Source organism: Sipha flava, unplaced genomic scaffold (assembly GCF_003268045.1).
Source record: "Sipha flava isolate LNK unplaced genomic scaffold, YSA_version1 120_pilon_pilon, whole genome shotgun sequence".
Classification (NCBI taxonomy): Eukaryota; Metazoa; Arthropoda; class Insecta; order Hemiptera; family Aphididae; genus Sipha; species Sipha flava.
This window is the reverse complement of record NW_020271746.1, coordinates 310,478-336,697: the sequence shown is the minus strand read 5'-3', so window position 1 is coordinate 336,697 and position 26,220 is coordinate 310,478. Positions and strand designations below refer to the sequence as shown.

General features: G+C 27.8%; 1 protein-coding gene across 1 annotated transcript in view; it reads left to right on the top strand.

The window, feature by feature from the left end:
- The first annotated feature begins 4,826 nt into the window (after positions 1 to 4,826).
- LOC112693954 overlaps positions 4,827 to 26,220 on the top strand; it is a 53,629-nt gene continuing 32,235 nt past the window's right edge. Inside the window, exon 1 of the mRNA XM_025569237.1 lies at positions 4,827 to 5,043. The gene's annotated coding sequence lies outside the window, so the exon portion shown is untranslated. The remainder of the gene's footprint in view (positions 5,044 to 26,220) is intronic.

Here is a 26,220-nt window from a genome sequence, read left to right as displayed (position 1 = left end):
TTTTATTTTTGGTATTAAATGATGGATATTGCATAAATATTAAACAAGATTCCGTAACAGGTACCAAAACAAAGAAGAATGTTAGTTCGATTGATTATTATGCATATCGGTTGATGATTAGATGCGATCAGGACAACGTTATTCTACGATGTCGTGAGCTTTGTCTGCAGATTATGGTCGACATGTATGTAAAGTTAAAGAGCGAACGATTACGATACTTGCGATTCGTGTGAAAAAAAAGCTGTGTGCAGAAGGTTCTCAAGAAAATTTTCAGATATTGGTGATGGGAAAGTTACTACAGATGAAACGGGATGCATACAATGAGTGACCGATTTCTGCACAATCATTGATTCGCAAGATGCTCTAATTGACCAGATATTTATCAATGTATACAGACAATACACAAATTATGAGTGGCTGGCAGAAAGAACAATTTTAGCAACAAAAAATGTGGACGTCAACGAATTGAATCTCAAGATACAACATTTGTTACCAGAAAACTTGGTGTTATACAAATATATTGATACAGTTTGCGATGCTACTGAAACTGTAAATTATCCAACAGAGTTTTTAAACTCATTGGATTTACCAGGCAAGCCATTGCATAATTTACAACTGAATGTTGGACATTCGGTTATTTTGCTTCGTAATTTGAAACCACCACGGTTGTGCAATGGTACGCGATTAGTTATTAAAAAATTAATGAAAAATTTTATCGAAGCCATCATTTTAAATGGCAAATTCCGAGGTGAAAGTATATTATTACTGCGAAAATCCCTATTATACCCACAGATGTGCCAATACAATTTAAAAGCCTTCAATTTCCAATTAGTTTGGCATTTGCAATGACTATCAATAAGTCTCAAGGCCAAACGATGTATGTCTGTAGCTTAGATTTGAGCACATCATGTTTTTCACACGGATAATTATATGTGGTGTGCTCTCGAATCATTCAGTTTGTTTGTGTTGGCGAAAGATGGGATAACAAAAAATATTGTACACTCTGTGGCATTAAGGGATTGATATTTTTTTTACTAATATTGTTATAATTAGCAAAATATATAATTTTTAAGGATCAATTGTAATGAATTATTAAAAAAGTAAATGTTTGATGTTTTTTCATTTTTATATTTCGTCACCGTTCACAGCACTCCATACCACTTTCATTTATATACCACATCCTTACATACCTATTAGTTATTTTTTTCTAGCAAAATATTCTCTAGAAATAATTTATATGACAAAAAAACGTTTGTCAGATCAGCTAGTATATATATAATTATAATATTGTAATACTTATATATTTGAATACTACTTATTTGTATATTAATATTATATAATATTTTATAAACTTTTTAATTATATTTTAATTATATAAGTATTATTATATTATATATTAATATAGTATTTTGTTTAAAATTTCGAGGGCAAAAATTAAAAATGGATGATATTTTAATGAATTTATCGCGGTTTATTTTTGTTTTTTTTTTTTCAAACCATACGGCCAATTGTAAATTTAATAAGGAAAAGTTTAATAAAATGCATAAACATTTATTTGCAGTTAAAAAGTGACAAAATCAAAACTTAACAATTTAAATTACTCTGTAATTACGATGCCAGAACTCACATAAGCAGATACCACGGTAGCGTTGTAATTTGTAAATAATGGGTATTTAATTATAGAGGTGTAATGTTTTCTTTATTATGTGTATGTACTAATATATATTATTCCATGTATTATGTACTTGAAGTAAACTAAAGCTTTATCAGTTTATATTAACCCTGAATAGTAAGTAATTACTCTGCGTTGTACTTAGTCGGGATGAACATTCATTAGGTATGTACAAATTGTAACAAGTTTGTGTTTTTTTTTTTTAAATCATAAATGAACTGACAAATTGATGTTGATTGTATTAATTTTATGGTTTTATTGAAATGATTTCAAATTTTATTACTCATTAAACTTCAAAATATTGAACAGATGTAATGGCTAAAATTTAAATTGTAATATTTTTAAGCTATTAATACATATAGCAAATGTTTTCAAATTAATTTAAACGGAGTTCATTTTTTAATAAAAACCAAGTAACTAATATGACCGTCAAACTTTTTATCATGTATACACATTTTATTACCACATTTATATAATATTCAGCCAACTAGTGAGATTAGATAAGTATTTTTTTATTCATATAAATATAAAGATAAAGCGACCAAAATTCATCTAGATGGAGATAGTAAAATTAGATATAATGCAATTCAAAAATATAATACATTATATAATATATAATAAATAAAATTTAATTCAATATAATTAAAAAAGATAACTAAATTCAAATTTATCTTGATGAAGATAAAACCATTTTTTATTAAGATAAAAAGTAGATGACGATAATTTTTTTTACTATATGGAAATCTAATGATTTGAAAGTACACCTAGCTACTTTTTAAATAATATTTAAATACAAGTTTTATGTTTAAATTTATTTTTTTCGTTTGAATTGTTTATTCAACCTTTTAGAAATAGCTTTCTAAAATTGTTTATTCAATTTATTCAAGGAACAACGCGCTAACTCAATTATTGTATATTATATTTAATATAATTGTATAGCGTACCTGTAGATTGTATGCTAAATAAAAAATATTCTTTTTACAAGTTAATTTATCTAAAAAAGGTGTATTTTGTATCTTACATAGTTATTTAAATAATTTACTACTATTTATCTAGATATTTCAATATTGAAGTCAATATAATATTATGTTTAAATAATATAATTATTATCTGATTCATTCTGACTAGCTGGATGATCTGGTTTTAGCAAAGGGTTAAATATTTATTTTTATAAATATAAATATTGTCAACATTACTAAAAATGCTTTACAGAAATTTCTGCAATTTTGAACTTTTTTATTTGTAAAAATTAAAAGGGGGAGTTTTATTGAACTACTTTTCATTCAACAAATGAGAAAGAAGCATCGAAATTGAGGAACTCGTGGGAATATTAGATATATCTTTGTAAAAAAATATTGGGAAAATCTCCAACCGTGTCGTGAGAAAAATGGTACATAAGCATTACATTCAAATACAATGGGTGCTTTTGCTCTATAACACGGCTGATGACAAAATGGTACTCCAACACTTAACGGATCCTGAAAAATGTATTGATGTATTTTTGTTGAAATTGGTCGAATAGTTTTTGAGTTTGTCACAAGAAAATACAATCACATTTACGTTTAATATTATATTTCATGTATTCCCAAAGAATTTTAGGTTTTACAGAGTTGTGTTCATTTTTTTCAACTAGTTTTGAGTTCAAATATCATTAGAATAATAATAATCAGCTTAAACACCTAGAAAACATAGATTTGACAATACATCGGTAATTTTTAGTAATTTTGTTTGTATAGCTTTAATATATTTGCTTATATATTTTACAGTATTTTATTAATTATAATTAACATATATGTATTCGTAAAATATAACTAACACGTTTAAATGAATTAAAGTAAAAAGTAATTTTTCGAGATCCAAGTAACATATTCATAGTTGTATCCCTTTAATGTTTTTTATACGATTTTACGTAATCGGTTCAGATGTCGCATGTCTTTAACACTGTAAATATTATAATTTACGTGTAAATTAACCGTTATTATTATTAGTTACACCGCATAATATAATTACATAAATAGAAACATGAAATTTTATTCGACCAATTAGTTTGCGAAAGAATCATTAAGAACATAATGATTACCTCTTATATATTTAGTTTGCGGTAAGAGTTATATTATCGTTAACAAAATACATATAAAAACGGTATAGGTTGTACAGTAATAAATATTTAAACTTACATAATTATAACATAAGTTTTTACCTTTAAGTGGAACAAATAAAATGCGTAAAATATTTTATACCCGCTATTTTTAAACGAGATAGAACACGAATATATTACGTAAAGCCGAACATTGATGACAATTTTTATTAGTTCGGTTATGAAACGATTAGGTGATATACTTCGTAAAAATGTCTTATTTTTTTCACGCATATCGCACGGAACCAGTCGAACTCGTTCGCCGTCGACAAAAGAAGTGTCATTAAAAAGAAAAAGAAACACGTTGATGGGGACATACATTTTATACATTTTATAATTCGCATCGGTACGGCTTGTTTTCGGGTAACCCTACGGACGGGTCGGCGCGCGAACGGGTGGTGTTGTCAGTTTCGCTGGCGGTGGATCAACGTCGGACGTTTACGATTCTGTTCGTAAAATTTAGAAACCGTTATTGTACATCGGTGTCGTTCGGCGAGTATTGTCTTATAATCCCGTCACGGGTTCTGTTCGACAGTTTTTCCTCTCTCGCGACGTGCACGCAGCCGGTCGAAACCGTATCCCGTGCACGTGCACGTGCGTTTGCGGGTCACGGTGACCATTGGAAAACGTTCGTAACACGTCGCCCGGAACGAGAGCCAAGGGTATTATGTCGCGTCGCGCGTTGACACGCGTAAAATAGGTGCGGCGTAGGTCCTCTCTCCGCGCTCGGTCCCTTCGCGATCGTCGTTTCGCAAACGCCGGCTCGAATCCCTACGCGAAATCGGTGCGCCCGATAGGTGTTTGCGCGTTTGTTAGGCCGATATACGTTTTACGAGCGCGTCGTACGGGGCCGATACGCGCGGCGGCTGTGCGCGCGGGGCCGATCGGCGAGCGGACACGGGCGGTCGCAAGGTGGGCCGTCGTCGGCGGCGGCGGCGGCGGCGGCGGCGTTCGAGCGTAAGCCCTTCGGGAGGGGGACGGTCCCGTCGGTCGGGCCGCGGGTACGGGCGCGCGTTCCTATTCGCGTTCATCCGCGCGCCGCAACAAGTTCGTACCTTCGCCGTCTTCGGGGCAGCAACAAGTCCCCCGTCAGATCGCACACGCATCTCTCGCACCCGTCAGATCGCACGAGTCTTCGCTACCGCAATCATCTCCGTCGTCGTCGTCGTCGTCGTCGTCGTCGTCGCGCGCACACCGCCGCACAACAGCTGCCGCCGCACATTCCGCGCACTAGGTACGTGTTGCACACGATTACGATTTATTAAAATATTGTTTGACCGCAACGAAAACGTCTACACCGTTCCCGTTTCGTTCAACACCCCAGTCCGTCCCGCATAACCTCGCCGCGACACGTACGAGACACGATCGCGTCGTGTTTAGCAGTCGTATACGATTTTTTTCCTCTTTTCCGACCACATTTAAACACTACGATCGTGTTCTCGACGTGGTGAAAAAAAAAAAAATTAAATAAATATCAAAACGTAATGGTTCACCTCGTTCGCGGTATTGAGGTATAATAGTTTATGAACGGTTTCGATTAAAAAAAAAAAAAAAAAAAAACAAACCATCATCGGTTACTTAAAAAACGTACTTTTGTTGTATAGTTTTATGCATTGCATTGCCCCGCGTTTCGTTCGTCGTGTACGGGCGAACAGGAATATTGTCAAATCACTTCCGGTCGTATGTTCGATCGCAAATCGCAAGTCTCCGAACCCTCGTAAAAAACCGTTCGTTGTAATTATTTGAAGACACTACGAATATGGTCGTGTATTTTAACTTAAACGTAGGTTTTTCCGTCTACGCTTTTACTCTAATTCTTACAGCGACGAAATAAAATGCAAACATACAAAACAAATCGAAACAATGTTTGACTTCTAGTTGCGTGGAACTAGGGTTCATTTACGTTCACGAAAGCCAAACAATTTTTGGCTATATAATTCTTTCGTTTTTTATTAACTTTATTATCGCAAACATTATTTGAAACTGTTTATTAAAACCATTAAACCGATAAAGATGTAGAATCATATTTTTAAAGCGAGTTAAAAATAAGTTTAATTAAGAAAAAATTATTATTTTATTTCTTATGGAATACAAAAAAAGAGTCCTCATATAATTAACTGCAAATGTAAGTAATTTTATTTATTGAAAACGGACCAAATGTTATCTCATAGTCTTTTTATATGAAAATAGTATTAAATCTTTTATTATATTCTTATATTTCTTATATAAAAAACTGACCTGTATTGTTTCCTATAAACACAGGTATCAAAATAATTTCATTTTTTTCTTAAAAGGCGTAGAACATTATGATGAATTTTGTATACTAAAAATAGCTTTTGATTCGTTTCTTACCTAAGATTTAATGTTAATTGTAATCTTTTTTTTTTTTTTTTGTTCACCGTGAAAATAAGAATATTTTGGCGTTTTAATATTATAATTTGTAATCCTGTTATTCAAACTAATTATTTGATTTGGTTTTTCGTCTCCTTATGATCTCTCAATAATTATAACACTAGATTTTTTCAAAGTGTTATATTACCTTTAAAATTAATCTTATTCGTGAAAGAGAAATTTCGAATTTTATGAAAATAATTACATTTATTGCACTTAAGTTAAATAAATTTATGTGTTAACAGTAATTTTTATCTTGTTTTTAATGCATCTTAGACTACGAAGTTTTTGATCCATATGGAATAGAGTTAATAAAATGTATCAGTAAGTGTATTCTAGAATTATCCTAAACACTAATATACACATCACATTTTCAAAGAATGAAAGTATAGTTTTGATATAGATAAACAAGTTGATTTACAAAAAGAAAAAAAATGGTAAACATATTGAACTTATTTAGATCAGGAAATTATTGAAAATTAGTGACGTGTGATATGGATTGCTTTGCATGAACTTCCGAAATCTACAAAAATAGTGTTGGTATTTTTTTTTCACATTATTTATAGTGACTATCCAATAACGAATGTGTTAAAATGAATTTCTATTAAAGATACAAATCTTCGTTTTGAGAAGTTCAATACTTACTTTGATAGTGAATTGCTTAATTTATGTTTCATTTTATCACCACTCGATTGATATTAAGCAGTGAGAAGTTCTGTTCAATTATTGGTTATACCAATTCTTTTATATTAGGATTTGGAGATGTATTCGTATCATTGAATTTGTCAGCATCAAACATAACAAAATAATAATGAATTTTGTAATTTTTTCACTTGTTTAACAGCTGTCGGCTATCATTCACTATGTGCTAATAATATAATAATCATTATTATGAATAAGTTATACAACGATAGCATATTTTCATAGTTATTTAATATAATAACAGCAACTTAAATATTATATTCTTATTACAATACGGAAAAATATAAAAAATATATATTTTTTTTTATTATTTTTTATGAAATTATATATTGATATCCATAGAATTTCTAAATATATGCAATATTTTGTTATTGTCAATTTATACCACGTAGAAATGACTGAATTGCATATTTAAAAAAAAAATAATAATTATAATAAATAATATATTAATGAACATTATTTATTATTATTATATTAAATATATACATTTATTTGTTTTCTGTATATTGATAATAATAGAGTAGAAAGAATAACGATAAAGAAAAAATAAATAAATCAAGAACAATGTAGGTTTGACATTTTCAATGGGAATCTCTCTTGCATTGTATACTATTATTGGATATAATATGTTATTATTTATTCTTAATATGTACTAATAAAACATTATGGTTTTATTAGGTCCAAACCACACAAAAGGAAATATTCAAATAGGCTTATAAAAATAATCCTTGGGATTCCGGGGGTTACAAAAAATATGCATATAATTATTATTACTAATATTGGCTTATAAATGCAGTTTTGGTACTCAAATGTTATGTTATAAAAACTGCTCACTAAAAAATAATTCTTTGGATTCTTGTTTTGAGTTTAATTTTGTACTTCACAGGCTATTCGATTTAGTAATATGGGTTTAGGTGTTTTATTTTATTTCATTTGGTCCAACATTTGAAATGTAATTTTTCATCGTCGGAGTTATATTTACTTATCCTTTAAATGTATCCGCAAAGTTAATATTCATCTTATTGTATGATTTACTAATTTTATCAATTTTTACGTCTTGATTATATATTTTTAGTATAATATTTAGTTCATTAATCAATGTGAAATGATCTATTTTATATTAAGAGCAAGCACGATTCATAAACTAATTTACAGGGAACACATTTTTCATGGATAATTTACTTAACTTATAGTTGGATGGTTAATAATTTATTTAAATTAATTAATTGTTGAAGTTCTACTCGTAAAACAAAAGTTTCAAGAGATAAGTCATGTATTTTTTTTAAATAAGCAGTATTTTTATCATAATGATACCAATGCATTGGTAAATATTACAATGGAAGTATGAAAATATTAATAATATTTAACATTAAATCTTATATAATTGATAAGCAAAATAGTTATCACCAGAGTGATCATTTTTTTCAAGTACCTGCAAATTGCAAATAATGCAATACATTCAAATATATTTTAAAAATATAATTAATTTAAATAATTCAAATATATTTCAACGTGAAAGTTCAGCGCATGTATGCCACACTCAAACTATGCATTTGTAAACATATTTGAAATAAATTATATTTTTAAACAATATGATGTGCATTAAAATTAAGCTTATAAGAAATTAATATACATATCGTATTCCTAAATACGTGTACAACTGAAAAACAATTATTAGTTAAAAACAGAAACAATTGGGATTTAATTTATTTTTCATGAATAATTGATTTATAAGTTTTTTTGAATAAAATAAATACATTTTGATCAAAACCATCCATGATTTAATAAGTAATAATTTTAAAATGTTGTTTTAATCGCTATAACAAGGCAACAATAAAAGTAAAATTAATTATATCGTCATAAAAATAAAACCTGTCTAAATTAAACAATTAAATAATTACGCTTTACGGTGGTAAGAAAAAAAAAAATTTTCCCATATAAAGAATTAAAAATATTGTGTATAAAATGCAACGATATGTATATTGGTATTACTTTTGTAGTTTATTCAATAATAATGCTACGAAACATAAATATTTTACCGAGTACCATAAGAAAACATTTATTTAAATTAAATTAAATGTATTTTCTAATGAAGTTTGTATATAACGATTTGTATATAAAAAACGATATTCTATAAGTGAATTATTATATATATTTAATGAAACCACTGATGTGTCTCGTATATATATTTTAATGTTTGTATTCAAAACTTTATCGATAACATATATTCCGTTAGTTTTTTGTACTTTGGTAATATAGACTTAACCGTGTAGTAGTTACTATGACGATATAATATATTTTAATTAATTTATAAAACTATAGACACAATGTTTTTAGAGGTAAGTAATTTAATCGCGATTAGGCAGTCAATTATTTTAATGATACCAAAATAATGGAATGGAATATATATATATATTATAAACGTAGAACATAAATTATAATGTGACGATAAAAATATATGTGTTGGGTCGGTTTTTTTATTTTTATTTAGAAGAGGTTTTAAACACTATTTAAATTATACAAGAAATACATTTTTATTAAAAACGCAACTAGAAATATTTATTGTTGAAACGGTTTTGTAGCTGACAACAAGTAGTGGATTAAAATATATCTAAAGGATCATTAGAATTAAGAAAATTCATTTTTAATGGCGAATTTACGCATTTTCATTGTTATACAATTTTTATAATTTCAATAGTTATTATTTAACCATTAACAATCAGAAATAATACTACGTGTATGTTGTGGCCGAGAAATCGAAAAAAATCTAAAATTACTTTAAATTTAATGGTATGCTTTGAAAGCATTCAAATTCAATTTTGCAAGTTTTTAGCGCCTATAAGTTTTTACTGAAACGGTTACGAATTCCATCTAAAATGTAATTGCCATTGATAATTAGTATAAGTACATATTTTTTGTATCATTACGTTACTTTGGTATAACAAAAGTATACTTTACCATTGTAAATTGGTACATATTATTGTACTCTAAAATATAATTGTACAGAGTTTAAACAACTGTTAATCAATCGAGTGATTTATTCTAATTTTGCTTTACTGTAGCAAGTATTTAATAATGTAGCTTTAGTGAATTTAACGTCAAATCAATAACCATGGTGATTTACACTATTAAAAAGTTTATTTTTCATTCGGACACAGATGTTTGATCAATTGTTTTGTCATTAGTAACAATAGTAACTTTAGTTTTCGATTAAATTCACACGCAATATAAATATATTAGTAAATTAATTGGGTTCTTATAATTTTGTTTATCCGTACTTTTTGATATATTTGAAAACAATTGATAGCAAATATGGAAATAAATTGAAAAAGTACTAAGAATTAATGGTATTATTATGAAATATTTTACGTAACAATATTTCACTTCATTTTTATGTATTTTGTTAATTTCCTTTGGATTTTATTCTTTTTCGTTTTGAGTATTACAGTATAGGTTAACTATATATTATACTACATATTTTTTTGAACGATAATAAACAACGAGGTTATAAATGTTATTTCATTTAATTAAAACCTAGAAGTTTTATAATAATAACTAAAGGCATACAGCTCTGAATCATACTCGTGGTATAGAACAATGTTTATATTTTTTTTAATGGTACTTAAAATATGTTTATTAAGCATAATAACTGTCAATTATAATTTTCGTCATATCGTTATAATTAGTTTTTGTGAAATTGTTGGCTAATAATAATTGTTATAAACACTAATGTACGTTCGGTATCATAAACAAAAATTACAGTTATGGCGTTAAAGTTTTCGTTTGAAATGAACATTCAAAAGTTATATTACTGGTCACAACATATGAAAATAAAAATTATATTTTGTACATAATGACATGGCATGTATACATATATATATATATATATATATATATATATCATAGAAAAACGCGTAGTAAGAATATAATATCACTATGATTTACAATAGGGTTAAACCTAGATAATCTATAATTTAATAATTATTTAGGCAAGAGTAATATTAATAATCAGAAGTGTCATTTGGGCGTGGAATATGTTGGTGTAAGTTTGAATTAATTTCTACCCAGCTGTTCGAATTTCGATGTTGGATAATGTAGATACTCGTATACTTTTAAATCAAGAATTAAAAGTATTTTATGTAATCAAGTATTAAAAACATATGAAAGTTTAGTTTGTTCACGGTTTTGTCATCACCGCTAAAATTTATCACTACAAATCATACCTACCTCTTGATTTTTTATTGTGAAATAATCATGAAAAAATAAAAATATTTTATATTAGATACTTGCGAGGTGTGCCATCACTTAAATCGTTTGATCCAGTGCCACATTATTTAGTAATTGAGTTTGTGAGTTAAAAAAAAAATCTTTAAATTTAATTTAATATAATTTTTTAATAATCACATTTTACATCAATGAGCTCCAATTATTATCACCCAAGTAGGTACATCACAATACTTTATTACTAAATATCTTCTAAATTCTAAAGTTTTCACATTGAACTTAATAGACAGTAAGTTTGTAGAAAAATTAACTTTGTTCCTTTGTAGTTGTCGACAACAAGATATCTTAGAATGCAGTTCACTAATTTACAATCCGTGCAAAGATAATCTGATAAAATAATTACAAAAGTGGTGAAAATCGTGTTTCATAATATGATAACCATAAAAAAATTAAAGAATCCGCAAGTAAATTGATATTGAATTAGACTGATTCTATTATTTTAACTATATTTGAATTTATTTGAAATAGATAATACATTTTAAATCTATTTGAACAAAGTTGTCCTCAAAAAATAAAATGTATATGCATTTTTATTATACTCTAAATGAGGTAATATAATACACTCATACATACTCGTATATGTATAATATGATCATTTTTATCACATTAGTGTCAATGCTGAGCTGTTGGGAATTACAATTTATCTACATCTCATTGGAATACTATTCAATACCTTTAATTTTATGGATGAATTTTAACAAATTTGTAAATATGTTATAGTAATAGTGACAATGTAGCCATAATTTTGTTATAATGCTTTATAGTATCGAAAATGTAACATATAAAGTAAGTAGCATGTACCAATATTTCGACAGCTGTAAATTTCCAAATAACTTGTCCAGTACGTTTTATGTAACGTTCACTAAATAAATATGCCACAACGTAAAAATGCACTGAAGACATGTATTGTATTCGTTAAATAAATGTAAGAAAATTATATCATTCGTATTGACGTCAAATGTGGTGATTAAATAATTCATATATACCAATCGAATTCAATCTGTCAGTTATCCGTTTTTTTCTAAGTATTTCTAAATAAATGTTTAAAGCTGTCTATAGTACCTACTTAAAATAATATGAACTATTTATGACAGTAAATGTCATATACAACGCACTATAATTACTTATAATGTTTGTGCAATTTTCATGGAATTCCTTTATTCGAAAAATTATTATAAATAATAATGCGTGGATAAGGAATTATGTTTTTTTGTAAAATAATAGTCGGAAAAAAATCAAAATTAAAATTATATAATGTGTGTATCGTAGACCTCAATATGGTACATAATTTTCAAACTCATTGAAATGGGATTATTTTAAGATATTACTTATATTCAAACCACCATAAAGTATTATTAGGTAGTGAAATAATTAAACTCAGCGGATTCACAAAAAAAAAAAAAAATTCGTTCCTTAATCCACTAATCATCAATCAACTCGAATAGAACTTAAACGCATTATATAACTTTATTTTTATTTTAATATAAATTAAATCTACTTTCAGATAAATTTTAATAATGAATTATGGTATTATTATTAATCACGTTTTATGTATCGTGGGTGATGATATACAATATTATGCACATTTTTAGTTAATTATTTTTGATTTATTTCAATTGTCAACTATAGTATATGTTCAACAGTCTTAGTAACAATATTTGTTCTTGTTTCGTTTTTCATATATAATCTTGATATATGTATTATAGCAATTATTATTATTAACTCTTATTGTATCTTAACAGGTTTTGCATTAAAAAATGCTTCTGAACTTAATTTATGTATGATAGTTAATTTTTTTTTTTTTAATGAGATTTTAACGTTACATTATGATATCTCGACAATTATGTACATGAATCTGAAATAAATTAAGGTTGGTAAAGCTCACACTCTTAAATTCGGAGGCCTGATTGCAAAATAAAATTTAGTGTATGTTTGATTATATTAGCATTTTCGGTCGAAAGAGCATCAATAAGGGAAAAATGAATATCAGAGGTGAAAAAGAAAATCTTTAGCTGAGATCTTTGGATAGAAAGGGATCGACAATTTATGAGTAGGTGATGGAAATCACAGTATTCTCCACCACAGTTGGGTAGGGGACAACACGCACTACTGTTGAGTCCCAATTTAAACAAGTGTTGTGTTAATAGGCTATGATATTTAATTATAATATGTGTAAAAGATAATTTGAGGTTGACCTTGTACAAATATCATATAATTTTCAGAAAGCATAATATCAAAATTATACGAACTCGATAAAAAATAAAAAATTTCAAATTTACAATTTAATAAAATAATATATCATATAGTTTATAACGTATTTATTATTTATATTTAATGTAAATTATTATCTTTATAAATATATAAATTAACTTATAACTTATATGTCTCATTCAATGTCCCGCACTCGTAATGTGTGCATCTAAATTAATCGTTAATTATTATTTTATTAAAAATCAAACCAAATACTTAACCGTTTTTGTTGTGAAAAGTGTCAAAAAAAAAACAATAATTTTTAAGTGCTCTTTAACAAAAGAAAATCACTCTCCGTATGGGGTCGAAAAACACCAAGATACGAATTTTTGTAAGTATTTTAATTACTTAAACCCGTATACGTACATACAACCGTCTTCCCAACCAGGTATCTTTCACTCACGTTACAACATCTAATTAAAATGAATACTAAAATAACCAAAACTATCTCCCTAATTAAAATTACCAATCAAAACACCGTGCAAAGAAAAAACACACACAATAGTCAGCTATGTTACTCAGCTAGGTCAGCTACTTACTCCAATAATGATGATGTTTTCAATTACGACTGGACTGAGGTTGTTTCTCCTAAATCTCAAAAACGTTTAAACTCTGAAAAACAAAGTCCGTTATCAAAAACAGCCAAAACTACGACGTGCACGCGATTTTCCTGCCGTAATAAATTCAGTGTCCTACCCTAAAACGAAGACACAGATATGGAAAATAACGAAATAAACGAAATCGTATTCAAATTAACTCCACCAATATTTATTAAAACAAAAATCCAAAGTTATCAAGCTTTTTGCGAAAAAATAAAAAACCAACCGATCATTTTACTTGTAAAAGTTCTTAAACTTAAACCGAGTCTCTTAAACTTAACACTACCTCGTCAAATGCATACAGAACTATAATTAGACATCTAAAAGAATAAAAAGTAGAATTTTTTTACTTATCAATTAAAAGAAAACAAACCGTACCGGATTGTTATTAGAAATTTACATCCTACTACTGATCCCGATTACATAAAAGAAGAACTTGAAAAAGAAGGATTTTAAACAAGAAATGTCACAAACGCTCTTTATAGAATCTCAAAAATACATCTACCCCTATTTTTTGTAGATCTAGAACCAGCACTAAATAATAAAAACATTTTTAAAAACAAAACTTTATGACATATCAAAGTCAAAATCGAAGCACCTCGAATTAACAAATTAGCACCACAATGTTTAAATTGCCAAAACTACGGTCACACCAGAACTTACTGCAACAACCCATCCGAGATTTGTCTGTTGCGGTGAAAACCACAAAACTGACAATGTACCAAAAGTCCTTTTGATTTCCTTATAATTATTATTCAACAGTGTATTAAAAAACATATTATCTAATCATGGTTCAATGAATAATTTTAGTACAATGAAAGTCGTATTTGACAACATTATTTTAATTAAATATTTGTAGCAATTAATTTGAAATTGCTACAAATTACATTAATTATATTTTAATAATTAATAATTTAAAATGTTTGATTTTATAACTTTCTAAAAAAATATGTGACTAATATTCAATATCTGTTAGCGTTTTTAAGTTTTTATGGATAATATTTTTTTAAAAAAACGTAAAATTACAAACGTAATTTGTTACGTGAAATATTTTGTCATTATTAAATAAATACGATTAAATTACTAAGAAAATAAAGCAATCATTTATTTATTCATAATAAAATTATTATAAATATATATTTTATCGTTGTATTTAACTTAAAAAAATAATCTCTTGTAATCTATTTCTAAAGTATAAGTAATAAAAGTATTTATGTTTTGTTATATTTTATATTTTACCGAGAATATCATTAAAAATATTATTTTAAAATTATTGCTTAATTTTATTGAAATGTATAGCAATAAAAAAAGAGATTAGATTAAAGTTAGAGATTATTTTCATATTTTTTTAAATCATTTTACTTTTAAATATTTGGTCTGGGACTGATATTATATCATGAGATTTTCTAAGCGTAAGGATAAATCTGAAGAAATACTTATATTGTTATATCTTGTAACCGTTATGTTTTTTCAACAAAATTTAATGTTTTTTGACTTGTGATTAAAATGTTATACTAGAGCCTGAACCTTAAGCTATTTTTTGAAAGATTTAATTAGATTTAGGAACTATGTTGATTGGTACGATTAAATTATCTATTACGAAACTCTTGATTCATTATCTTAACGATAAATTAATAAAATTAATGGAATAAATATATTACTGATAAGGTACACTTACGTTATTGTATTTAAAAATAACATTCAGAAAGTTTCGAAAAATGTTTAAACCTAATAAATTTCCTTCAATCAAATAGATGTAACCTCTCATTGCGTACGCAACGGTCACGTTTACATGTGTACAAGTACTACAAACACATAATACAAACGCGAATAAATTATAATTTTAAACAAATAATTATCATTAGAGGAATAGTTTACTAAACGAAGATGAACCCGAAACTCCCATGAAAAATACTGTAGTGGCAATATCACGGGTGAATAGTTTAGTAGGATTTTAGTGATGGAAAAAAAAAACAAGAGAACGGCGCGCGAGTGATTTGAATGATTGCCCGGTTCAGTGAAAAACCTTAAAAATCTACCATCTGTCGACAATTTCGTTAAACCGTGTTTTCTCTCACGCCACTCATTTTATCACCGAATGCGACAAGTGTTATTCTTCCATATCTTATATCCACCTCGTGCAAACAACGCCTAACACCGCAGAAAGTGATACTTACGATATGTGCAATACTACGCGTGCCATGTTACGCAGTAATATTTCCCTTCGTTTGTTCCGGACGTGTATATTTGTGTTCGCATTAACGGTGTTCTATACGTGCATAATCCATTCCGGTGTAAAACGAATCGCAATCCGTTGTACGTCGTAAAGCGCTGTGCACGGCGTCCGGGTGCTGGGTATCACGAGAGCTGTGGTAACCGATACGGTAACTGCCTACTGACCGTACGTGTTGTACATCGGCCGTTGTTAGGGACCGTAGATTGGCCCGGTACGATCGGAATGTAGGGAGAATGTAGATCAGTCTTCGGGGAACGGTCTGAAGTCAAATTTACATTCACGTACACGTGTTGCCGCCACCGTTTCACGTGGTGCTGTGTTGTGCACGATTTCGGCCGAAACGAAAATTTCATGTAACGAATTACGATCGAATTGCTCTCGTAGATGGATTTATGGGCCTTGTGAACAGGTATAATACAGATTTGTTCTCTCGTAACAATGTTGTCTCTTTCGATGTTTGTTTAAACAATGTTAAAAGTATTTTATGATTGTTATTTGACAAGAAAAAAAAGCTCTTAAAAATATACGTGTGGAGTATTGCCTTATACAATTGTACAATGAAGAATGTCATAGAAGGTGACGTAAAAGGTTATATTGGAAGAGGGAGGACAAGAATGGAATATATGAAACAAATCATGACTGACATGGGAAAGGATAGCTATAAGGATGTAAAGGAATTAAGTTACAATAGGGAAGCATGGAGAACTGCAGCAAACCAGTCAAACGACTGAAGACGCAAAGAAGATTTGTACATAATGTTATCTTTAATATTATACCCATCACATTGACTGTTACCTAGTCATAAGTTGTATTGTTTTATTAGATGTATGAATAATACTTTGCAATCAACCGATCATTATTATTAATTATATTGGAGACAGTTTTTTTTTCTCAGTGTTCAATCCATAGTTCGGTCGTTTTATTTTCTCTATTTTTCATTAGCACCACATTTCCAGAGCTACAAGAGGGATTTCATCTTTTTTTTCGTTCTTTTTTTGTGTTTATCGTCCATTTTTCGCACGGCTTGCTTAGATTTATAATGAATAAATTCGAATCATTCACTACACCGTCGGGCGTACGTGTCGCATGCCGATAATCGTCCTAGTCGTCATTTTGGCCGTCAAAAACAGTCGGTCTCCTCGACTGCACGGCCGCGATTGTCTAAGATCGAAGTTGTACGATCGTACGACGGCACGCGTGATTCGATCTAGGAGCGGGATTTATCATTAACCAAGGCAGGGGCTAATGGAGGTTTAAGAATTTGGTTAGTTGGTTTTTTAAATCTATATAAAATTTTAAATTACAGAATATGTTTTTGAGTCCCTCATAAGTAAGTCATTTTTTTCACAATAATAACAAAGTTTAAATATTTACATTATTGGTATAGATTTCGATTTGAAACCATTTTAAAATATAGGTAAATACATATAATTAACAACAAAAGTGAACTGTTTATTTATAAAAAAAATATATAAAAAAGGTACCATATTCATCAATGACCATTAACGATATTTTATTATAATTATTAATAGATAATAATACTTTTCTTTGTAAAATAGATAGATTAGTTCCCAGAGGGGGGGGGGCTAATGCCCCCTTAGCCATCCCCTTAAACCCGCCCGTGATTCGGACGGAACTCGGGGATCGAGCGCACATACACCGAAATCTGGTGCGGTACCGGGTGTCGGGGGAAAAATACGTCAAACGCGAACGACATGGCCTGTGACCACGTGATCCGTTTCGATCGGTCGATGAATTGGTCTAGGAAGATATCGCGTTTTGCTACGAACTTGATGGTGCGATTAACACTTTGGAATGGGTACCATTGTCATACGTAGATGCAAGGACGAGCGTACGTTGGACAGCTTCGACCAAATGGTGGAGGCTAATGTGAGGGGGTGAAAAGGAGGAGCTGGAGCGGGATCGCCGACTGGGGGATGGACTTCTAAATGCGGGGGAGTAAGCAACCTACACTGCTGTAATCCCGCATCGTGAGGGACGACCAGACGACCAGATTTCCCGTTTTTCATCCCAACGATGATGTTTTAAATATTAAACGAACGTTGAGAAACAGAAATGTGAAAAACGAATTCCTACCGTCCTCATCTAGATCGAAACGAAAAAAAAAACAGGTACTCTTGTCGTAAATGTTATTAAACGGATAGCACCATAATCAATTAGTTAATTGTTTTAAAATAATACACGTAATTTCTCGAATGGATTTCGGTTAATTTTTTTTTATCAACTTTTACGATTTAGACGATTTAGAACGTTTATTTTTATTTGAAATAAATAATTAAATAATCTTATTTCACTTAAACACCAGTACACATCTCGTCCGATTTTTAACTTCTGCGCTTCCCAGCTCACTGCGCCATATATTAATCGGAGAATTTTTTCAATTTCAATATACGTAGGTACGTTATGCATTATTTAAGTTCTTTAAGGCTTTAATATTTTTCTCGAAAGCCTAAAATCTGTAATATGAGAACGTGTACAAACCTTTGTTTTTGGCGATCTCTACTGCAATTGCTTCAGTTTTGAGAATCATCTAGATAAATTATCTAAATAAATAATTAATTGTCTTTTATCTTATCTAGATAGTTAACAAAATTAATTATCTGATGAATTAACTTAGATGAATTCTTGAGTTATCAATTATAATTTATCTAGATAAATAAATACGAGTATAATTATTCAAAGTATTCCAAAAATTGAACTTTCAAGTTAAAAACTAATAAAAATTTAAAATTAATGAAAACTTTATTAATATTATTAATTTATTAACTTTATAATCAATTACTTTTATTTTAAAAGTTGTGATACTGCAATACATATTTAGTACTATATTATTTGTACTATTTAAATAGTGCCTATGATTATTATTTTTAAGAAATGTTTACATATTTAAAGACTATTCAATTTATACTTTCTAGTGACTCTTACAATATTTTATTCCTAATTAATATAATTAAATAAAACAGATAATGGTTGAATTAAATTTTTAAAATTATATACCATAAATATTACTACTTAATAAGTATTATACAAATTGTAATGAATCGTTTTATAAAATTATAATATACCTACAAGGAATGTATTTTTTAAAACTAAATACTTATTATTTATTATTTATTTACCATATATGGTAATAGTATAAATATATTCTGTGTTCATTATTTATATTGGAGGTACCTATTAGATCAGTGTTAAGTTAATTTGAATTTAATTAAATTTTTTAAGTATAAATTTATAAAAAAAAAAATATAAATCAATTAACTAAATAAAAAAAAAATCTTTTTTTTATCCAGATAAAAAGTCTTTTATCTATCATCTCTATCTAGGTAATTTAAATTTGAATTATCTTTTGTTTTTATCTTGATAAATTGTATCCAATTTTCTCTTACCTTTATATAGATAAATTTTTTGTATCTTTGCGCAATACTGAATTATTTGTACGCAAGTGTAAAAATCTTGACTATGTCATTGAAGTTTATAATAATAAATCACAATTAAAGGGGTCTTCTCATTTGTGATGGAATCAAAATAGTAAAGTAAACATTATGCATGATTAAAGTTTATGAACTTGGCGCATAAATATTAGTTTGTTCGTGCGATCTTCGTAGTACATGAGCAGATGCTCGAAAACGTATTTCAAACTGTACAGGATTAATTTATTTATACAAGCTAATGAAAACGTTATTTGTCCAACAATAACTACAAAAATAAGCGAAAACTGTATAGTATTTTATAATACTAATCATTTCTTTGAAATTACAATTTTTTTAAATTTTATTTTATTAAAATTGTTAAGTCCAGGAGGATTTTCTCCTCTTGGTCATTATAATTTATCACACGTTTTTGTTTTTTTTAATGTTTTTGAAATAGAATACGGTCTTGTTTGATTACACTAAGCAAGAAACAACAAATTGTATTATTCAAACATTAGGTACCCATCTATATCTCCAAGCAATTCAAACTATTATATGAAAATATCCCTAATGTGTGAATATATTTTATCATGACTCGATTACACGTTACAAAAATTAGGAATAATTAAATCGAACGCCGAATACTGACCTAACCATTATATAATTATATTCCTACCTGATTGATTTATATATAAATAACACGTAAGTATGTATTGAAATAGGTTTCAAATGTTTTATTAAAATTGTTGTTCATGTAATTTAATAGGGGGGGGGGAAGAATAACGATCAGTTCAATTTCCTTCGATATGATATGCCAATGAAAATATCAATTGGACATAATGATAATTATGAAATCAATATATTCTGTCAATGGTTTGTAATAGGTATGTGATCATTTTTTTAAGATTTTAAAGAAACTCTTTGACTAATTGTAATAATTGTCTTAATTCAAAATATGGTCTAATTATATTACGCATAAAACCTATATCTTATATTTCGTGCAACAATATTGGCAAGTTCTATTAGCGATTATAAATATTTACAATATACAGTAACTGTTGTTCAAAAATTACACTTATATTCAAAATAATTATGTTTTCGGTGAATCAGGAAGCTCACAGCCCAATGGATAAATTTGATACCTGTCCATGGAATGAAAATTTATTGAAATTTATTTTTATTTAGATTACCGTATTCTAGGCAAATCAAATACGTGCCTCATTTTTATGTGACACGTAGCTACCAATATTTAAAAATCAATTAAGTAAAAAAATATATATACAATAACATTTTCATTTTGTGACGAACATGTTAAAGAAAAGTATATATATGTTACTAATAATAGGTAGTAAAATAAAATTTCTCACAAAAAGCAAAGTTAGCAGTAGAAGAGAGATGTCAAATAATATTGCAAACATCAAAAAGGAATTATTAATTTGCTTTTTTTTTTTTTTTTTTGTTATTCAAATAATATTCTCATAAATATTAATTTGATTGAAACGAGAAATATATTGGTTTTACCATGATATGTGATTTGTATTTTCTTTTTTTATTATTTTTTTTTATTGTATCTGTACTCACGATTTCGACCAAAAGAAGTGCTCCGATCATCATAAACTAAAAATTTCAAAGATAGGAAACGGGTTATAGTTGGTACTGTTGAGAGGTAATTTTTGTATTTTTCAACAGTTTTCTGAATAATTGAAAAAAAAAAAACAGAGAAAAATATGTTAAAAACTTAAAATTTCAATCAATCGAGATTCTTACCTTTATCACTATTATCACATTATTTTGTTACGCAATATGTTTTCTTGTCTGTGTACATGATTTTAACCTGACGAATTACTCCAATCATCACAATTATCAAAGATTTTTAACTTTAAAAGTTCTCTTATTAATAGGGATCATTTTTTGAATTTCTTAACTGTTTCTTGAATAATTACAAAAGACGAATAAAAATTATATAAATACGGCAAAATTTGTGACATACCGGTTTTCGATAAAATCGAATATGAGTTTTCTTTTAACTCAAAAATTATAATCGCAGGGACTAGAATTTTTATATAGAAACTTTCATTACCGTTTTCTATGGATGATTTAACTTTTAAAAGATTATTTTATTAAGCTATTAATGGAAATTTAAAATTTAAATGATTTTTTAAGTTTTTTTCGAAATCGACGATAAAATAATTTTAGTTTGACAAAAATTCATAAAAAAGTAATACAAAGTTCCTCATACCTATCAATTACTGATTAAAGAAACAAACATTTACGAGTATTTGAACGATACATTTTGATAAAGTGATGACACCCATGGTTTGACAAGCCTGCTATATCCAATATAATATCTTCTGGTATACAGTTTGTCACCGGCTGATGTTTATACAGTTAAATATTTTGATTTTACAAGTCTTATATGTTCATTTTTCACTATCCGTCTTTTAGAATAAACAAATAAAAACATTACTGAACAAATATAACCACTGTGTATGCTATTAAAAAATGTACGGCACAGTTTATATTCATGGTTAGACGTATGGTATTATTCATAAATGGCACCTTAATATACAGTCGGTCCATGACGAATGTACGAAACACAAAACTAATGAAAACCGAGTGTATAATGTTTGATGTTCGTACTCACACCAATATAGCATAAAATTATAGAAATGTATCAAGTATATTTGTGTGTTTATGGTGTATTTTATTTGTGTTTATTTGTGGACACTCGGTGGAATGACAAAAAACTACATTCGCTTATATCTTCACGTGCATTATTGTTCGTGCAGAGCTGATTAAATACAATTAAAACGAATGTGTACATTTTTGCCTCGAGTTTTGTTCTAATTAACTCAGAATTACATTCCAATTCAATTAAAACGGGGGTCGAACAATAATTTTGTCAATGTTTTTTGTGGTTAATCTCAATATCCAATGACCGTGCCAGAATGCCACTAATCACTTATTATAAAATAATTTCCGGATTTTAGTATATATCCAATTAATTACTCAGTATTCAAACGCATGGAAATGTAGAGATTAGCAAAACGCGGGTTGAAAAATTGTATTTATATCGATATTACAATTGTTACTGTTTACGATAGACATAATATTTTCAAATACCTGAGTGATAATTATATTTATGAAAATAAAAATACAACAATATTCACGATAATAGCATTACTCTTATTACATTTATTTTGATATTTTTATTTGTCAATAAATATTATACCAGTAAACAGTTCACAATAACGTACCCATGTAGTTATTTTTTTTTTTTTAGCAATATTACATTTATGTATTGGTTTTGTATACGTATTTTAATATTATTAATGTGTAATATCTTTTTATTTTTCAAAATTGAAAAAAAAAATCTTACGAATCGGTAACTTTAAATTACACTTTTTTGAACTAAACGAAAGAATTAAATAACAAATGGTTCTAAATGGAAATCCTGTATAAATTCCTAGTATACTGTCTACTACTATAATGTCTATGGAGATACTCGTCCTATTTTCAACCAATAAAGGGATTATAAGAACATTTTAGAGATATTCCAAAATATATGCAGATAAATATAAAAAAAAAAAAAAAACACATAATTGTTACATTTCACAACCACAAGCTCAGAATCGCTAAACATATAAATATTACATTTCTTTATTATAAACTATGGATCGCGTGCTATACATAAGAGATAAGACGTATTCAAATTTAAAACGATTCAACGTGTTTTCTCTGTTCGAAACGTCTAATTATCATGTACTTCGAAAAGGGGTTTTTAGAATAAAGTAAGTAATAATTTATACCGGTTATCGTAGTGTACTTTTCGCAATATACTGCAATTTAAATACCTCATTTTCCTATTTAAGTCTTACAAAATATATGTTTGAAGCACCGCTTGAGTTATAGATTATTTCCGGATAAGAAGAATTTCTAAAATGTTGGCGTCTGTATAGTATAAACGTGCACGCCTCTATCGTACTGAGTATGCAAATTCTTGACTCATTATTGTAACAGAAAGGTCAATGTCAACCGATATCTTTTTTTTGAATTCTTAAGCGAAGTATTCGTTACCTTTTAGAGAAGGCATCAGAAAATTCCCTTTGAAATTGTATTCTAGAATGTAGTATCCTACCTACTTCAAAACTAATGTCTTAATAGGTGTATTCATATTTAACGAATCAAATTATAGTTATAATTCATTTATATCTTAGGATAATTTTAGTTGATTATTAATTTGATTTAATAACCATCTTGTCAATTATAAATACAATTATATTATAATGGACAGTTGACACGGAACAAACCGACAAACCGTAACACTATTAATTATAATAAAACTAAAACACTATCGTAGATTCTAAATCTCTCTTAATTAAGAGAATGTTTGAAAGCATTTCACGACGATATTTGAATTATAATCCACCGTCAAAAACAAAGTATTTTTTAACGTTATTGTCCGTTAACCATTTACCTCGTTTCATCTGTTCTTATTTTGTTAAGAATTAAATATACGTTTTAAATATCTTTTATCGATTTTTTACCTAAAAGAAAATGTTTTAGTAATTTCAATACTGAATTATAACTATATTATAACGGTGTGGTATAAAATATAATTAATACTTGTACTATGCTTCTTTTTTAGTTTTCTTTTTTACTTAACCTTGTTAGATTCTGTTTCAAATTTTACTAATTAAATTTCATAAAATAAAATAAAAAATTACACCAAAAAAAAACCACCAGAACTAGACCAACAATATGTTTTATGAACATTTAACATTTATATACTCTATGGTACAAGCAGTCTTACTTAGAATGGTTATTTGTGTATAATGATTTATTTTGCTTTCAAAGTTAAAGGCAACTGTCCTGGAAACCTTTATAATTTTTGTATCTCACTAACTCTATATCTAGCTGATTTTTATTTTTATTTCAACTGCATATTTTTAAATTAAATTTTTCCTAAGTATTTTTTGTTACAGCATATTTTTGAAATAATTAGTTAGCGAGATGGATAGTTGGTACTCATCCATCATTTACTTTTTTTTTATTAAAAATGTAAATTACTGTTTTTATATAAATTTGATGAAACGATAAGAATTATCTTTCTTGATTAAGCGATTTATATTTATTAGAAATTATGATTTTTTTTATACTTGTCAGTTTTTGTTGAATTTTAGTAAAGGTTAATATTTTTGCATCATTTAAAGAATATTTTTTTAGTTTACTGAAATCGTTGATGATACCGTATATCTTACATAAATTACCTTAAGTTCAACTGTTAAACATTTATTTTATCCGTTGTAAAGTTTTCCGTTGTAAAATAAAACATTATTATTCATAAATATTAAAAAAGTATAATATTATTTTTAATTTTCATGGCATATTGAATTTTTAATGCAAATTTTTCTTTTTTAAAGACTTATAGGTAGCTTCATTATTTAATCAATTTAAAACTAATTATACGTGCAGTTATTTATCGTTCGTAGCAATTTTCTTAGATACTGTTTTCATAATCTTGATTTGTAATTTATTATTTATGAGTAATTTTATTTTTCAATTTATAACTTTATATATTTAAGGTAAACATATTTATGAAATTGTCATACTAAAAAGATATTTGACTTGAGTATTTTGAATAAACATAGTATTATACTAAATACCTTGAAATAAAGTAGATTGTTTGACATCGTGAGATAATACATTTTATTACTTTGTTATTTTTCTTTTCTTGTTGGACGATCAAGTAAAATCATTAAATATGTTTGTAAACAGCTCGAATTATTTAAGTTAACTTAAAAACTACATCGGAATACCTAATAATGTAATTCGCTATTTATTTTTATTCCAGTATCTTGCTATTATTCCTATTGTTAATTCGTGCATTTAAATGATGTTGTTCGTTTTGAATCCAGCGTGGCTGTTGTTAGTTATTTTCCAGTTTTCTTACATGGAATACTATTTTTGAAACTTTTATCATCTTGAGGTTTTATTTTTTGAAGCGATAAGACCAAAATATATATTTGCTCGAATCTTTATCGAAAAATAAATCCATAGCTTATAGAGTATAATAAATAAAAGTGTGTAGTGGATTCAACCGTAATAATTATTGAATTATGTATACAGAGTAATCTTCCTGAAATAATGTTGCATCGAGCAATAATGTGTCTTACATAATCTTCCTTCTATGATAATGTTTTGTATTAACTAGCTTTCATTTTTAACAAGTTTCGCTGTGTACACGAAAGCCAAGATTAAATAAAGTATTATAATAGAACATAAGGTTCTATTAAACACTAAGTATTCATTGTAAATACAATCTCTAAATTGTTATTAGCGATTGTATGCATGAGTCAATTTGTTTTTTAAATTAATATTACTTCAATGGATGATTAAAAACGAAAAAAAAACTCGCGCATTGATTGAACTATAAAGTTTTCACTGCTAAGTGTTGAAAATCTATAGTATTGAGTGTAATAAGTAAAAAGAAATCTAATCATATCAAACGATAGTCC